This window comes from Macaca mulatta, chromosome 2 (assembly GCF_049350105.2).
Source record: "Macaca mulatta isolate MMU2019108-1 chromosome 2, T2T-MMU8v2.0, whole genome shotgun sequence".
Lineage (NCBI taxonomy): Eukaryota > Metazoa > Chordata > Mammalia > Primates > Cercopithecidae > Macaca > Macaca mulatta.
Window position 1 is genome coordinate 19,226,417 of NC_133407.1, and position 19,519 is coordinate 19,245,935.

Here is a 19,519-nt window from a genome sequence, read left to right on the forward strand (position 1 = left end):
TTTAAATTTCAGCATTTTCTAGTTACCCTAGTTACATGTTTGCCAAATTATTAAATCGGTTCTGTCCAAAAATTCAAAATATAACAGTAATAATACGAGCTAGTTTACAGCTTTTTCTCTTTACTATGGTGGTTGTAGATAATCCTGCAACTAGCATAAATTCTATTGTTATTATCCAAAAAATCAACTTTGTGTGAAAAATAAGCTGAAGTACATACCTGATTTTACTTCAAAAAAAACACATAAAACACAAAAATAATTTATGTCTGTTAATTTGTCAAGTGTGTGTGTGTGTGCGCGCGTATAAAATTTGATATCAGAGCAGCACCTTCAAAGGTGGAGATTACACCAGTGACAATGTGTCTGAGCTTCAGTCTCTCTTGATTTCTTGATTTGCTCTTGACATTAACAGCACCAACTTCTGCTTGGTTCTGATGGATGAGACTAGAATTTTGTGGTCTCCATCTCCATGGTGATGCCAAGTCCAGTTCTTGGCACACTGCATGCACTTAAATAACACTTATTAGACGAATGGATGACTTCTAGCAAGAAAGGTCAAAAGCATAATCTTCAAAAAATAGGCTGCCCTAGAGTTCTAAGCAGCCCCACAAATTCTCCATACTACTCATTGAATGGCTAAGAGGTGCTACCCTATTTGACTTAAGTAGCTAAAGAGCTTATGGCAATCGTTTATAAACCCTCTCCTTAAGTATCTTCTAAAGCCCATGAAAATTAACTCCAAGGAATCATCCACAAATCCTTTGCATATAGTGGGGTTTTCTTATATGACAACTTTCCTGAAATAGAAAGACCAGTGTCTGGAGTATGGCCATTTGTTTGTTTGTTTGTTTTTTATATGTGAAAACTAATTAGCATGGCAACTGACTTGATCTGGACTAGGTACTTTAAAAGAATTATAATCAAGAATAGCGGCCGGGCGCGGTGGCTCAAGCCTGTAATCCCAGCACTTTGGGAGGCCGAGATGGGCGGATCACAAGGTCAGGAGATCGAGACCATCCTGGCTAACATGGTGAAACCCCGTCTCTACTAAAAATGCAAAAAACTAGCCGGGCGAGGTGGCGGGTGCCTGTAGTCCCAGCTACTCGGGAGGCTGAGGCAGGAGAATGGCGTAAACCCGGGAAGCGGAGCTTGCAGTGAGCTGAGATCCAGCCACTGCACTCCAGCCTGGGCGACAGAGCGAGACTCCGTCTCAAAAAAAAAAAAAAAAAAAAAAAAAAAAAGAATAGCAAGACTAAGGTTTTTTAACTCATAAAATGTACACTTTATTTTCACCAGATCTATTTGAATGTTAGAGGATGAGCATTTTAATCATGTCTACAGCATGTGGAGGATTACATTAGGTGATAGAGGCAGCAGAATATTATTGTATTTTATGGCATCCAAAGTGATTATACACTCATGTATGGATATATAAATAAACATAAACTCCGGATAAATTAAAAACACACACACAAAAAACACAGAAAACATTTTTTACTAGATTATGAACTCCTTAATTTCTCGTATCCTTAGTTCCTCCTATGATGTCTGGCTTTTCATGGGGATACAGTAAATGCTGGTTGACTCAAATAAGCCAGATGGTAGAAAAGAAGAAAATGAAGAAAGAAAACAAATGGGAAGGACAGAAATGAAAAAAATAAAAGAGAGGAAGAGCCTTTCATAGATGGAGCATCCTACAGAAAATTCTATATAGCCCTAAGCTCAGTGCCTGGCAAAACCATTGTTATTTCTTTTTCTACAGTTTTATCACATATTCTTGTACAGTCTCATTATTAAGGGTATGATTGGGATCCATTATAATATCTAGTTTTGAAAAATCATTGCATTAAATAACACACCACACATGCTTTTTCTTCTTAAAAGGAAACCATTTAGAGCCACTTAGTGTTTATTGAGTGAGCATGCACAGCACTTAGAGAGGACAAGTGGGCCCATAACTCAGGACTTCAGTAGTTACCGCCCTCAGCTGAATATCTCTAGCCAGCTTGGTGGCTTTGACCTTCATAGATGTACAAACTGCTTTCATTTTTGGTCTTGTAATTTATTATTTGGATTGATGAAGGAGCTCTGGTTAAAATGCAAGAAGTATATGGAACACTGCTTTCCAGAATAAAATTGGTGCTCATCTTACACAGAACATTAAAATGACCCTAGTATTTCATAGGGAATTGCAAGAGGGAAAACTACATATGTACGTATTTGAGTCTTCATGTCAGCAAAATATAACAAGTGGAGAAAGCTCACAACGTGAGTTTCTTTATTTCATCCTTTAGAAACAACTCAAGAAAATTATCGAATTTAGCCACATAACATGCATTGCAATCTGATATCTTTGTGGGTTCAAATTATTGTCGTATTTTCAAATATTTTATAAGTTGCTTACAAACTTAACTTTGAAGTAACTGAATAGAGCACAACATTTGTTAAATGGAAAGCAATGAAAATTTGTCTTATATTATTTTTCAACAGGTAATACTGTCAAAATGATTAGTATTTTTAATTTCCAAGGAAGTTGCTAGAATTACGTTATTTCAATGAAAGGGGCTAATATATCATAAAAGTTTGGGAAATCCATGTCTAGTACAATAAAATACTTAAAGCAAGGTAATTATGTGTAGGTTATTCAGGTTATAAGTGAAAGAAAGAGCTCTATGAAATTCTATCTTAAGGTTCCTGCCCTATGACCTGAGCAGGTGATGTATGAGTCATTTGGTACCTTCATTAGCTAATCATATGATATCTTAACTCAATGCATTCCTCAAAACTCACTGTTTTGCGTGACATAGAAACAAAATTTAAAGATTTTCCCCAAATCTTAAAAACAGAGTACTGGAGCCATGGCTCATATTTTGCCCTCTGACTTCAAAGTTTATTCTTTCAAATAAGTCACATTATATTTAACTGACCTTTCTATTAAGGAGTATTTTTATCTGCATTTCTGTACCTCTTAATAGCCCTCCACTTCAAAAAAGGGCCACAGTTATTTATTCAAATTCTTAATAACTAAAAATAATAGCTTTTCTGTAATACAGCTCTTATGACTCCAAGCTGCCTGAATAGCAAAATTATGAGTTCACTAATAAATAGCTAACACAAAATAGAAACTCAATCTGCTAGCAAATCCTTCCTTTAAAAATATTCCTCTGTAAGTGAATACATTCTCTTTTACTATTATTTCTTGGGATTAAATATCTCCAAGTTACCTATGTCATGTTTGTCAATTTTTCTCTGTGATAGTATGAATTTCTCCATTAATATGCCATAGAATGTTTCTAGGAAGGAAGATGATCCAGCTTTTATTCTGTATTCATTTATTTATTTTTTTACTCAGTCAATGGCTACTTTCTTCACCTTTGGAGAAAACATTTTTCATGACATTCCTTTAGAGCATTTAAAAGGAGTTTGATATTTAAGAGTTATAATAAAAACAGGCAGTCTGAACCTTTTAGAGGTCTCCGAGAAAGTTCTCTTATTTTGTAGAACTTCTGTTCCTTCATATTCGCAGCTGACTGTAGTCTAATCTGAGAGTGAAATTAACTTCTTGATATCCATCAGCAACAAAGCTGGCAATTTGTGCAAAGGTGATCTAAATAGCCCATTTAATGTCTCACCTGTGAAAATAAAAATCTATGTACTTCGAGGAAAAGGACTTGATGAGGTAGGTCAGTTGCCTCCTTTTACATGGCAGACTAAATCCCAGAGAGTTTAACTGACTCGAGTCTGATCTCAAAGATTGTTATGGTCAGCACCAGGTTTAAAACCCCGCTCCAGAATCTGAAAACAGATTCTTTCTACCATGTGTCTGCCAGAATATTAGCACAGAAAGTTCAAGAAGGCAGTGTTTTAAGGGGAAAGGGTGCTTACTATGTCCTTAAGAGCTTTGATATGTGCTGACATGACCAATTTAAATATAATAGAAGCAGGTCTAGGTATTAGATTTAATTACTATTCTAAGTACTTTGGACTTAGATCTGGGAGAATACTGCCCAGACAAAGGAGTATTAGAATATGCAAATAATGATTTTCTAGAAACAGATCAACTAAACTTAAAAACCCAAATTCCATATTTACTGTGCAATTTTAAACAAGATACTTATTTTACCTATCTATAAAATGGAGATGAGAATAATATCAATAGACATGGTGAGGATTAAATAAGGTACTGTGTAAATGGTCCAGCACAATGCCTGGCCCACAGCAGATGCTGGCTTTGTCTTATTTTCGCTTATGCCTCCCTTACGGCATCTCTGCATCTTTTTCTATACAGTCAAACCAGTATAGATAAAGGGGAAGTTGCTCACAAAAGAAGGCAGGCTGAGTAGGCCCCCAGCTTAACAGAAGAGATACAACTAAAATAAGTTAAAGAAGTCCTGCCTTTACTTTTAAGCTCATATCCCAAACCCCATAGAAATGCACTGAATGAGGCAAGGGAAGAGCTTTGTGGTTGTGTGACATGGAATTGGCATGGTGCTGGAATGCTGTGAAATGGGAAACGTGAATCCTTTCCTTAACTTATGTCAGTTTGTCCTAAACTGTACTTCCTAGTTTAGCATCTTCATCTTTGGTGATCTGGTCTCTGGCTGGATCCTAAGCTTCAACATCTACCACCTATATCCCTTAGCTTCTATCGCTCAAGCCACGCTGAAGTATTTGTCATTACTTAAATACCTGGTCCTGTTTTATATCTCTTAGATACATGCTACAATGCTGTCTCAATAGTCTGTAACTAGCAATCCTACTTGTTCTTCAAAATTCAGTCTAAATATTGTTTCCTCTAGGGTATCTTCCCTGAATCTGATTTTTTTTTTTTTTTTTTTTTTTTTGAAACGGAGTCTCGCTCTGTCGCCCAGGCTGGAGTGCAGTGGCGCGATCTCGGCTCACTGTAAGCTCCGCCTCCCGGGTTCACGCCATTCTCCTGCCTCAGCCTCCCGAGTAGCTGGGACTACAGGCGCCCACAACCGCGCCCGGCTAATTTTTTGTATTTTTAGTAGAGACGGGGTTTCACCGTGGTCTCGATCTCCTGACCTTGTGATCCGCCCGCCTCGGCCTCCCAAAGTGCTGGGATTACAGGCGTGAGCCACCGCGCCCGGCCTGAATCTGATTTTTATACTCATATGCCCCCCTAGTATCCTATTCATGCTGCCATTAGAGCACTAATAAAATTGTAATCATTGATTTGCATATTTATTACTTACTATAAGTCTCTCAAGGTTCCAGATCTTGTCTCATTCAAGTTGGCATCCCTAGCACGTAGCACAATACCTGGCCCACAGTTGGCACAAGATACATGATGAATGTGTGAATAAATTAATTAAATGTCAAAGGAAAGAAGCTAATCCATGATGACCTACATTGGTTGTGACTTTTGGCAAATCATAAACTCTGTCCAATCATTCAAAGGTAATCATTCGGAAATAATTGCTAATCAGTGCCAGGGGAGGATATGTTCCATGGGAAGGCTCTCTTGTGTTTGATGAGTTAAAACAGTAAGGACCTTGCATTCTGAGGGTGATACATTAACCAGAGTGATATGTTAGCCAGATACCAAATAAGGCCATCCATTTGACTTATGCAGTACATCTGATTCTTCCTGCTGTTGCTCACAGAACCCAGGTTAGGGCTTCTGCATCTCTGTGAATGATCATTTTGTCTTGCAACAGACACCTCAGTCTGTTACCTCAGTCACTACATTTCTAGTTTGCAAAATTCTTGGCAGCCTAGTTTATAAACCTAAGAAGAAGTAAACCAACTTAGCCCACAAAAATATTTTAAGATGCTTAAAATACAAGCTTTTCTTTGAAATACAGTGAAGACACCAGATTATTATGAATGTTCAAATGGTTGTTTTTTCTAGTTAGATTGATATGAACAGAAAAAGAAACAGGAAATTAATACCAAAGACTTGCAGGACAATAGAAAAGTGTTTAACATGATCTCAAATAGGGTAATTTGATCTTTCCTATTATTATCTTGTATGTACCTACAAATCAGAACAGGAAAAGGAATTCTTGGGAAAAAAATTAACTAAGATAAAATAAGATTGCATTCATCACTGAAGTTCAACTACAAAGAGGTTAAAGCTGTCCTGTAAACTCCAGATAAAAGGCTCATAACTCATTTCCACTGGAGGGTGATAAGACAAGCTGTTCTTTCCATGAGTGGATGAAACGAGTGTAGTCTTGTAAGAAGAAAACTAAAGATGAGTAAAACAAACTCCTTCTACTACTGGAAGATGAACTATACAGTTTAAATGATGTGACATTACTGTATTGTTTGACCTTTTCTGATAAATAGGTAGAATTATTTCTTCTCAAATCTTCACTGTGTAAATACACAATTTCTTTCACATTTTATAATTTTTAAATTCGTTAATTATTTACATAGAGTTTCTTTTATTTTTATGTATTTCTGTGTGTGCATATTATGGGTGTTTATTAACTATTTTCTTTTCCATCCAATTAATAACAGCTTATATGTGTTTTGCCTCTGCAGCTTCTGAATGCCTATAAATTTATTACACATTCCTTCCGTTGTTGCAATAATGATAGAATAGGTGAGATTTTCATGTATAGATTATTTAAAGCTTTTAGGTTCAAGCAATGCCAAAAACCAGAGAGAAATACCAAACAAAACTCAATATGCTACTATAAGTCTCCGAAAGAATATCATATCTGGAGGTTAAAAAAAATAAGAATAAAAAAATTCATTCACCAATTATGTTGGTTTTCTGAATATATAATTGTTAAACTCTATCATAGCTTGGTTTACTAAGCCAAAAACAAATTAACAGCCTGCATAAAGCTTCCTAAACAAGAATAAATGTCACAGTCTGCAATATGAATAGGCTTCCTTTAAGATCTATCATATTTTGACTTAAGGCTTTTTCAAATATTTGACAGAGTTTTTACTATACTGCTTTTATCCCTAAAAGCATTTTGACAAAAGAATAAACTAAAGCTAGCACACAAGCAAGGGAATAATTTACATACAAATTGGGCATCAAATTAGAGTTTTAGAAAAATTTTATGCTGGTATGTCAATATCTCCAATATTCATTGTTTATATTAGAATCACTAACATTTCTACAGGTGAATAGCAATGGTATTAACATTTTTCACTTATCCAACAAATGTCTCTTGAGTGTACAGGAATTAAAGGTTAAGCCACATCGCCACTTACACAAGCCTCATTTCCAATAAGTATATAGTCCAGAATAGATGATTAGAGAAGTTTATAATAGCTATTAAATAGTATAGCTCAAAATATGGAAATCAGTAAAATATGGCCCAGAGGCGAGACAACTGTTTTTGTAACATAATTAATTTAATAATTTAATTATAATTTATAATTTAATCAGGACAGATCCACCTAAACTCATTTGTTTAGGTATTGCCTAAGCTTGCTTTCATGTTACGTAGAGCAGAATGAATACAGTGGAAAGTGCATACATAGCAAGCAGGAAATATTTACTATCTGGTCCTTTACAAGAAAGTTCACTCATCCCTAATGATGATAACAGTAACTACCATATGAAGTTCAAACCAAATGACAAAATTGTTCATAGAAGAATGATATTTTTGCTAGGGAGTTATCATTTAAGCTGAACTTTCAATTATTAGTAAGAATTTTAATGAACAGATTCATTGATAATAGCCATCCCAGAAGAAACAAAACAAACAAAAAGTCGTATCAAAGACATACAAGCAATGATATTTGATACATTTAGAAAATACCATGTTGTAGAGTTTGGTTGGGTGATAGGCTGGAAGAAGTGAATTCTAGTGAGAGTCACATGTCTGATATCTGGCAGATTCACCGCAGGACAGTCATACCAGTTGTTTACGGCTAGACTCGGCAGTGATGGCCTCTTTCCTGAATTTTTTTACCAGTTCTTAGATATTCTTAATATCATCCCTGATAATACCTATCAAAACCAATGAGAGGTAGCCAAGAGAGCATTTGAAGGACAATTTATAGTCTAAAGTAAATTTATCATAAAACATAAAAGATATAGCATTGATCTCAAGAAGCTAGAAAAAGAACAATAACAAAACCTGAAGTATTCTCACATGTTGTTTATGGGAAAGTGAATCAGTAGAGCTGTGTCAATGATAGTGGTAGGGCGGAGATGCATTTAGCCTGATCTATAAAAATTCAAGTGTCCTTTCGACTCTGCAATTCTACTCCTAAAATTTGATTCATGGACATGCCCCTATACATGTACCAAAAGATAGCAACTGGTGTGTTCACTGCAGCATGATTGTATGATCAACATTGGAAACAATCTTAGTATTTATGAAGTTTAATGTTTAACAGTATATCCTGACTCTAGAATACCATCTAGTTGATAAAACAATTATGTAGATCCACGAGCTCTCTCTCACACACACAAATGCCCATAATATGATAAAAAAAACAAGTTACTGAACAATATCCATAGCCTTACAATTTTCTTGGAAATTATATTTTTGTATGTAGCTAAATGTGTATATACATGTGCATAAATATATGTATGTGTGTACATGAATGCATGTGTGTATGTGTGTATACATGAGAAGGGGAGGAAAAAATATAACGAGGATGAGGTTTTGAAGTATATACAAAACTGTTAAAAGTGGTTGAACTTTTGCAAGAGGAATCTTACATTTTACTTTATATATTTATGGTTTTTCTCAACCAGAATATTATTCTGTAGTTAAATGAAATAAATGAAGAACAAATAAAACTACGACAAATATCTCTGAATGTATACATTTCCTACTATTTCAGATATGAAGTTATTAGATGAAAGCTTATAAACATTTTAACGTTATTGATAAATAATGCCAGACTGTTTTTCAATGGTGTCAATAGTATCTAATTTATCTGTTTTCTTTTTCAAGTTAAATGTTAGCAAGGACTATGTTGAGACCAGAGATTGGCATGCTCCTAGGCATAAAAGCTTCAGACTATAAACTTTGGAGCTCTACATTTATGGCCACAGTCATTTAGAATGTTTCCCAATCCTGGGTTCCCCAAAGCTAAATCTAAATGGAGGATCCAGTGATTTTTGGCCTATTTCTTACTGATCTCATGCCAGCTACTGGCATCACTTTACTGAGCAAAGGCACATGACATTTTTAGGTACTTAAGGAAAGAGCAACTCTAATTCAGAAAAGCACGACACAAGACAACACTCATGTTCGATACATGAAGTTAGGCTTGCTTCACTTCATATAACCCAAATTGGGACACAACTTGAATACTTAAATCAAAGTCAAGGCCACTTGAGAAACCAGCTCCTGGCTTCAACCCCCCAGTAGGTTTTGTGCACACCATATCTGCTTCCCTCCACCCCTGTGCACCTGAGATAAAAACAGGATGTAATGCTGAAACCCAGGGTACCTGTAATTAAACCAGGGTCAGAGCCATGGTCTCTTAACCTTTAAGCAACAGCTTTATCCCTCCCTTAGATATCTTTATAAACCTCAGCCTCTATCACAGTGATGGAAAGCATGAATTCTGGAGCCACACCAACTCTATATGCCTGCTGCCTTCCAGCAGTGATCTTTAAGTAAGTCAGACGCTCTTTTCCTTCCTGACTGTCTGAAGATAGGCCGCCATCATGAACGGCACCGTAACTATCCACACTAGAAAGTTCATGACCAACCGACTACTTCAGAGGAAACAAATGGTCATTGTTGTCCTTCACCCCGGGACGGCAATGGTGCCTAAGACAGAAATTCGGGAAAAACTAGCCAAAATGTACAAGACCACACCGGATGTCATCTTTGTATTTGGATTCAGAACTCATTTTGGTGGTGGCAAGACAACTGGCTTTGGCATGATTTATGACTCCCTGGATTATGCAAAGAAAAATGAACCCAAACATAGACTTGCAAGACATGGCCTGTATGAGAAGGAAAAGACCTCAAGAAAGCAACGAAAGGAACGCAAGAACAGAATGAAGAGTCAGGGGGACTGCAAAGGCCAATGTTGGTGCTGGCAAAAAGTGAGCTGGAGATTGGATCACAGCCAAAGGAGTAAAGGTGCTGCAGTAAAGGCTACCTGTGTCCATTTTGGATTTTTCACGAGCAGATTAATAAACTAAAAACTTTCAAAAAAAAAAAAAAAAGTAAGTCAGACTTCAATTTTCTAATGTGTAAAATGAGGATACTAATAGGATAGTGAGTCCTATCATATCTTTGTTCATGGAATCCAAATATTCAATCCCATAACATACGAGAAGGTATTATTGCCAGATTAATGAAATGACCAAAGTTAGCTAGCTGGCTAATAAGTTCAAGGAATCTGGAGCCAACTGCCAACCACATTACATCTAAACTTGTAGGACACAGTATCATGGGATTTTTACCACAAGGTTGCTATGAAGACTGAGTTAAACACCAAGAATAGGGAGTTGCATAAAGTATGATGAGTATATAATGTTGCCTATTATCCATTATGACTTCTGTTACTATCACCACTCCTACACCTCCACCACCACAGCACTGCAAAGCAGACAAAGCCAAGAAAGAAAATTTGCCAATGACCAAGCAACCAGAAGATGATAAACAATAACAGAAAGGATATTTCTGTGTATTTGTTAAAGGATAATCTATCTAATTTGTGCTGACTACTCTCCACTCATCCCAAATTTTCCTTTTGCCGAAAGTCAACTGCTAAACCCTGGGAGGGAATAAGGCCAAGACTTGAGGCCGGCGTTCAAGAGAGACTCTGTAAAAGTGATTGGATTTATATTAAGCATACTATCCATCTATAAACCAGTCACCTGGTTTGCCACACATGGCTAGCTCTGGAGACCAATGCTGTACTCTAGTAAGCATCATGCCGTTTTAACAAATATTGACAACCTGAAGTCTGTGTACCATAAGGTATAGAATTTTGTTCCTACATGAGAGTTTTAGGATTTCTGAGGGGAAAAAGTGCTGTTTTGCGACTGGAAAACTTGAGGGCAGCAGTGGCCACATGACCCTTACTAATATCGCGACATTTAACCTGGTACTGTTGCAAATAAATCATGTCACCATAGACTCCAGTGACCTATGCCTCAAATTTCCTCGTTCAAGGCAGAAGTCCCAGACCAGAATGTGGAAAAGCAATACACACAGTGCCTTCATGCCCATGGACATGCAAGTTACTCTTGGCAAATATAGTTATTGTGGAATTAACTTCCTTTCTCTACTCGAGGCAGTGAGTTTCATAATACAATGGCAATAAAAGAAAGCAATCAGAGCCGAGGGCAGTGAGGACTTTTACATGTTTCCTACCTCTTTCTTGTTGTGCATTAAACAAGACCAGATGTTTCAACAAAGAAATGAAACCAAAGTCACACTACATTTGATTTGTGGGACCACCCTTACTTGAAATGCCATCTCATCGTTCCAAGGTTTGAAAAATGATGTGCATAACAAGCAAGATAAGAAATGTGAACATTCCTTCAAAAAAGTCATTCATTATATGATCCACAGATGGTAAGAAAATGCTTTCCAAGTAGGGATAGAGAAATGTAACGATTATTTGCTTAGGGATTGAGACAAGGCAGACTCTCTCATCCTTCTCCATGCCTGTGTCCTGAAATGATGGAGTACATGTGAATGGCACTGCAGGGGCAGTGAAGTTAAAGGTGAAAAGCAGAACTGAATCCACAAAAGCCAGGAGAAGAGTGAGCAGAGCAGATCAAAGCAAAAGATCTTGGGATTATATAGAGTGTCCACAGTTTCCAGGGAAGCACAGTTCTACGAAAGGTTAATACAGGCAGTCACAGCACATGCGCATTTAATTTATGGCACTTCAGCTCTGTATTTGTGGATGGACTCCTTAGGGGAGAGAAAAAAAAGGAGAGTGAAGGGAAAAGATGACAGAGAGAGAAAAGGAGAGAGATTGACAAAGGGACAGATAGAGACATATAGATATACAAAGAAAAGGAGAGAAAAAGATACACAGATATAGATGCAAAAAAAAAAAAAAAAAAGAGAGAGAGAGAGTGCAAGAGTACAGAAAGAATGAGAAGCAATTAGTGATTTAAATTTGTGGTCACTTACTAATTCCACCACTATTTCATGAATACCTTTATAAAAAAAAGTAAACTCAAGTCCTGAACTATGAATCTGCCTTCCCCTGATCACTCTTGGTTCTCTTGTGTCCCTACGTAAGTGAGCCTCTTGTCAGGTTGAGATCAGTTCAAGCTTTTAAAAATACAGCATGTATTCCTCAAAAAGCGCATTCATAAATTATCTTATGTGCAGCAACAACAACAAAACAGAATGCTAGAAAAAAAAAATAACTGGCTGTGTTGGATTTTAAATTTCTGATAGTTGCCTTAAAATTCAGAATGTAACCCCAGTATTAGATGAACACTAGACGTGTTATTCTCCACAAGACTATGTGTTCACAAAGTTTGGGAAAGGGTGGGTTCAGGAAATTTAAACAGGTGTCCTGCCTTCAGACCTTCTCAAATCCCTTAGTATACTATCCAGCATTAGGACTCTCTACCATGCAGGCGGACTATGGGAAACCAAACTGACTTGATTATAGAACCCTTTTCTTTTTCAGAGTGTGCTTCAAAGCACAAGTACGCTGTGGAGCACACTTAGGAATCTCTGATGCAACTCAAGCATTCTCACTTCCAAATAAGGAAAACAAGCCCTCTCTAAGGGCATACATCTGGCTATCCAAATGCCGCAACAGGATGGATGGCCCTGATTGATTTAATGATTGCTATGGATATGTTTTATTTCTTCATACCCTTATTCCTTCACCCCTAGGTCACTAAAATGGCCAATCCCCCTAATCTTGTCTTCTGCTAGTCAAGTGTATATGTTAAAATCAAGCAAACCTTTCTAAATGTAGATTTCATTGCAATGCTCTTATGCCTGTTACTCTATAGTGGCTTCCAATAGCCTATAAGAGTAAATCTCAAACTTTCTCCAAATACATGAATTAAATAGTAAATCTCAAACTTTCCCCAAACACTTGAATCTAAATTACATGGCACCCCAGGAACACATGCCATATTCACATATCTTCTAGCATAATGCCAAAATTTTTTGGTGGTTTGCATACTGTGGTATGAGACACAAACTTAGAATATCAAGTGCTTATTTCTCAACCAATCTGGCAGTGCACCTCACACTCAGACCAATTTTCTGTTCTACCTATATCCTTCTCTCCTTGAAGGCTGTCTATAGAACATGTAGCAGTCTACAGAAAACATTATTAGACTCTTCAAACCTAGGCTGATCGGAGATCTCAATTTCAATTCATAGAAGAGCTATTTTGGAGAACTGGAGAATGATATTCTCCTGTCAGAGCTCTCCGGAGACAATAAGAGAACCTAACAAACAAACCCACCTCAAATCTGTTTGCACATAAAAGATAATGTCTAGCTTTGCTTATTAGCTCTGTTTATCAACCAGTGCCATGCTCACTGGCCCCATTAACCTACTGAATCAAGGTTATGATTTGAAAAGAAATGCCTATGACATGGACCACAGGAGCAGTAGCACTCAGGAGTGATAACACAGTAGCACTGTTGATATATAACATCAGAGATAGATTTGGACTCACTGGGAGTTGGACTGTGCAAACTAAAAGCTTTTATGTTTTGTTTTGGTTTGCTTAGCTTTGCTTTACTTTTATCTAATAACAGAAAAACTCAGTGGAAATAAAACACTAGTTAATCTATGTAAGAAAAATAGAATAACAGATGAACGTCAGAGCCATCAACATGGACGAATATGCCAGATGCTGCTCCCTGAAGTGCCACGTGACAATAAATTTTCATCACATCAATTTACCCCAAGGAGCACATCTTGAGTGATTTTCCCCTCCAGCGTTAGCCTAATAACAACTTGGAAGGTGGGGCTGAAGGAATTCACTCCTGTGACTTTCTTTGGTTTCATGTTCATCAGGAAGAGAAAATCTTCCCATAAAACAAACAAGCAAATCTTAAAGTGTTAGCACACATATATGATTTACAGGCCTCTCATCCTTAACCACGGTTTTCAGAATTTCACTAAAAATAAAACATTTAAAAAAATACAGAAGATTGAAATCTCAGATTCAAGTGTATTTAAATATTTCAGTGGAAAGGATCCAATTCTACCATACATGTATTTCCCATGCATTTAATAACAGTTTCCTGTGTTTCAAAATCCTTAATTATTGAATTATAAAGCCTGAAGTTTTACTAGAAAGACATGTTTGACTTTGCCTCTCCAGATATGACCTTATCCGGGTCCCCCCAGCTTATTCAGAAGATGACCTACTTTACTGAGATTAAAGTTTTCAGACATGATCTATTTCTACTCCATCCCAACACAAAATTTATCTTTGTTCTTATCACTGTCTCTTTCTTCCTCTCTTAAAGAAAGAAGTGATTATGGATTAGGTTTTCTAAGGACAATTGCTCCATCTGTGCCCTTGATCTGTTCAATATCTGCCCCCTCGACCCAGGATTTACCTTTAATGGCATTTTTTTTACCCACGTTCTCACATCTCCTATTCTTCACTGCCACCTCCTCCTTCGACTCAGATCACAAATATGCTCAAGCCTCCCTATTTCACAAACACGTTCCCTTAATTATGTTATCCCACATCAGTATCTGCCCCTTTCTTTTCTAATTTTAAATCTCAAACTTTTTTTAAAAAGTAGGCTATACTAATGCCTGTAGTTCTCACTTCTAAGTTTTCACCCCCGCTTCACCTGACCTCCAGCTGAAACTATTTTCCTGAAGATCAACAATGACCTAAAATTATTAAATGCAATGCATCTTTTTCCTCAGTCTTCAGATACCTTAAACTCTTTCCAATATATGAAATCACTAACAACTCCTTTTGGCATGACATTTCATATTCCCTTTGCTATAATAATATTCATTTCTGTTTCTTCCATCTCTCTGACAAATTCTTACCATCACCACCCCCACCGCATATTCCCTAGGATTCTATCTTTCAATTCTTTTATTTCTGTAATATCCCTCTTAATCTTGTTTGTGCTATGATGATCACTGCCAAATATCAGCAAAATGACAAAATAAATCATAGTACCCACCTTATAAGTTATTGTAAGAATTTAACGAGTCAGTACATTATGATACAAATACCCCCAAAGGGTTTCTTGTTGCTGTTATTGTTTTCTCAATATTATTAAATCTAAATATTTAAACTTCAAGATAAATTTCTAGCAGACTTCTAGACAGCTACAGATGGCTGACAGACTAATACACACTTCCAAATTCACATGCCCAAAACTTAACTCTCTGTCCTGTCTCCAAAAACCTGTTCTTTCTCCTATACATCCTCTTTTCTCAGGTGGAAATACCCCATTTTCAGTGTCATTCCAGCAGGAAGTGTTTGGACTCACTTTAGAAAACTCTTTATAACTTCACGCCCATGATCAAAGGACTGCCCACCCTCTGCCAATGCGGCCTCCACAGTTCCTTTTCACTTTCAACAGAGCTGTCCTAAGCCAGATATTAATGTTCTGCTACCTGTGTTATTTCTATAAATTCAATCCCAACTTGTCTCCAAGTTGTCTCCTTAGCTCTCCTATCCTAACCAATACTAGGGTAACAGTTTGAAAGCACTGTCAGATAATATCACCTGCACTGGAAGAATAAAAGGATTAGAGTTCATCATCATCCGGATAAAACATGTCAGCATTCTTACCATGGCATTCAAGGTCTTCCAAGCTTCCAAGATCAAGCTTTCTTTTTTTGTTGTTTTGTTTTGTTTTGTTTTGACTGAATTTTCTTTCCTAATTTTATTTTCCTGTTTTCTGACACTATGCTATATTTCTTTCAGGAACATACATTTCCAACTCCAGACCTCTGGCCATACCATTCCTTGAGACATTTACATGTAATTCTATAAATTCTTTAAAATTCATATCAAATGGCACATCTTCCATGAAATTTTCACCAATATTTCAGACTGACAAAATCTCTAAATTTTTTTTAGCCCTGGGAGGTTCCTATATCAACTCTAACACTAACCATATTCTACATCACATAGTAAGCATTTATGTTCTGGTCTTAACACCATGTAGTGATTTAGCTCCCTTATGCATTCATTGTTGACTAAGTGCTTTCTATGTACCAAACACTGTGATATACTCTGGAAATGTAATGTAAAAATAACTCTGTCTTCTCCAATGAGCTTCAGCCTAGCAGAGCGCTTGATATATGGCAGGTGCTGAATAAATGTTTATAGAATGGAATTGTCCCCAACCATACAGGTGAATGAAGTAAAGCCACCATGAATTCAAACACTTCCCAAAATCTCTATGACAAGTTTGTAACTCCATGAGAAGTTAAACTCAACATTTATTTGTCTAAGTATTTATTCCAATTGCCAAAACGTACTGCTGACAAGCAGTTAAAAATAACAGAAATTTATACTACTTAACGGGCTTACAAAATGCTAGTTCAAACAAAAAACAACTTGGGTTTCCAATACATAGAAAGTTTTAGTGGTGAGGAATCTAGTGCATTTTTAGTAAATTTAACTCAAAAGCAAAAATGTGAGGGGTAATTTTCTTGATTTATGTAATTTACCTATTTATGCATTTACCATTCATTCACTCATTAATTTTTATATAACAAAATGAATTTAATACATACTATTAAATATCTTATATGAATAACAAATTATTTACAAATCAAGTTGATTTATGCTCAACACACTTGCTCTGTGCTCTCTCATATCATAGACAAGCAATTAATTTACAAAGGATTTGTTTTCCACACTGCCAGAATAAAACTACTTTTGGACTATTGTAATATTATTCTAACCCATAAATAATATGTTTTTCTTTTATTTTTTCTTGAAATCCTACCATCAAAGGCAGTCACTTACTACATGTCTGTCACTCTAAATAGTGTCTCTCATCTGTTCTTCTCAGGCTTTAACCTTCCACTGAACATCATGGTCCCAAGGAAACAACAATAACACACTGTGGTGAATCACTTATATTTTCCTGGGTTTCCCTGCTCTTTAGCCACATAATCCTGACCTCTAGAAAATCCCTCTCTCAATATAGACCACTATGTATAGTTGGCCTATCATGGTGAGAGATTAGGGGGCTACTTTATAAATAGAGAACCACATGCTTACTCCTTGCTCAGTACCAGCTGTAAGTGAGCTACTTAAAATAGGACGAACATACAAATGTAATTGCTTATATGCAACGCAGAAATATTTACATTGGAGAAAGTTGGATCTTCCTCCAACTCTCAACTTATAATTTCTGTAAAGTACAATGCATTGAGGAGCTCTATGACCGGCTGTGGAAAGAACATCAATGCAGGTGGAAACATTTGGTCAGTGGAGGGAAGTAATGATTGAGAGGACAGATTTAAAGCTGCCTGAGTTTGAAGAATGAAATGAAAATAGTGGGCATAGAACTGGCAGCAATTTTAAACAAGGTCAATAAATTAAGCAGTGAATACAGTTTCAAAACAGTGAGTTTTCTTGTAATTGTGTGTTTTTTCATTAATTTAACAAATAAATTTAAATGTGGCTTTGCCATAGAAACAAGATGCAAGGCTTTTGGTTACGTGTTATGGGGTCCACAAAATGAATAAGACTCAGTGAAGAAGAGGAAAAAGGTTAATTTTAATATCAGAAGCCTTAGTTATAAAAGGTAGTGTGTAAGCAGAACATGGAAAGTAGAAACAGGGCAAAAAGAACTGAGAAAGACTCCAATCAAAGGGGAAAACATAATCAAAGTCAAGCAGATACAGCCTCAGCTTGGTCAACTGAAAGGAGCCTCTGTGGGGAGGCTCTTCCATAGGAACACTCTACTTTCTTTGGAAGTAATTAGTGTTTCTTCCTTATGTATATGAACATGACATAGCTCTGGTTCTGGCAGAAATGTAGAAGGAAGAGAGGAAAAATCTGAGGTTCTGCTGTATTTCCCTATCATACTAAATATCACTTATTTATCTTATTATTATCCAACATTACTTACTTTCTGTGAATTAAGGTTTTATGGTTGCAAGTGGTACTAATTGATTCTTGTTAGTCAAAACAAAACAAAATCAAACAAAAGCCAACCTGGTTAACTAAAGCAAAGGAAAATCTGAGGAGGCAAGCTTCTGAGAAGGAACAAGAGAAGGTCTGGGGACCTAAACTGAAGAAGCCAATAGTCTCTTTTAAATACAAAAGATAACATGGATAAATCCACATATATCTTCTTGGAAAAGAACAGTTGCTATTCCTAGATTGAGTCAAGAGTCCACCTTGGGTCCAGGTGCCTTGCCCTTTGATAAGCAATTGAACCAAACCCATATTCAATGGGAGATTAGTTTTCCAACAAGAAAATTAGTATGCAATTATGAAAACAAGGAAATACTAGATGCTGTACATGCAAAATCAAATATCCATACTGTGTGACTTTCAGAACAGAGATTTTCTAAAAGTCTAAAAGAAAAGACATGTCAAACAACAGATGGGCATGGGAGTGTGAAGACACATGTGCCATTGTTTCTTCATGTGTTTTTAGAACAAGTAATGAATGCTCCCTGGTCTGTTGACGTTCATTCTTCCTTCTGACTATTCTGTGACAGCTGAGTCAGTGGGACCCAAACTCTGAATCTATACAGTTTACTATTTTGATAACTTCCTTCAGGTAGTTTTAAAATAAAGCACAAACTTTCCCTAAGCAATTTCCTCTGGAAAATCACTTTACTTAAAGAGCATGTGCATAATTAACTTCAGGTGTCATCAGTTCAATTTTGGTAAAATGGAAATCTGGAAACAACTTCAAGGATCAACAATAGATAAGCCATTATGATTTCATGCTCAGGTAAACTCACGGTGCCTCCTGAAACACTATGAGAATTCCAGAAATTTGGTGGGCATGATCATCAAATATCAATGTCATCCTTGCTATGGTATGTGTGTGGGTGAGGCTGGTCAATGTATCTAACTTGAGTAGATTCATTTTTGTTATCAGAGACAAAAGGATTACTACCCTGGCATACAATTTGGCATAAGAACTGGGAGAACAGAACCAGGTCCGGACATAAAACTGAGGGGCAGCTGGTTATTCACTCAACAAATATGTATTGAGCACCTGCTATATACAAGCCATTGTTCTCGACTCTTGGGATATAGCAAAGAATGTAATAGATCAGATCCCAGCTCTTGTAGATCTTACATTTTAATAGGAAGGCAATTAGCAAACAAGTAAGAAAATAAACAACAAAAATACGCAGTAACAATAGGGAGTTGCATTGTAAGAAATTAAAATATGGTGAAACAATGGAGATTGACTGGGGACTTCTCTTAAACTAGGTGGTCAGCAAAGACATTTAAGCTGGGGTCTGATAAACAAGAATCATCTATGTTAAGATTAGGCTTAGAGAGTTGGCCACTGAGAAAGAGGGAGGAGCTCTTGCCAAGGTCCTGGGGCTTGAAAGTTCTGGGCATATTGGAGCAATAGAAAGGCCATTGTGGCTGGAATTTGAAAGAGTGAGGAGGAGAAGAGGTC

At 36.6% G+C, this 19,519-nt stretch overlaps 1 protein-coding gene and 1 pseudogene across 12 annotated transcripts in view; one reads left to right on the forward strand and one right to left on the reverse strand.

Moving 5' to 3' along the window:
- The window catches only part of RBMS3 (RNA binding motif single stranded interacting protein 3), a 746,078-nt gene that overhangs the window by 701,727 nt on the left and 24,832 nt on the right, over nucleotides 1-19,519 (reverse strand). The window lies entirely within an intron of this gene.
- Nucleotides 9,626-10,016, forward strand: LOC702961 (small ribosomal subunit protein eS24 pseudogene; annotated as a pseudogene).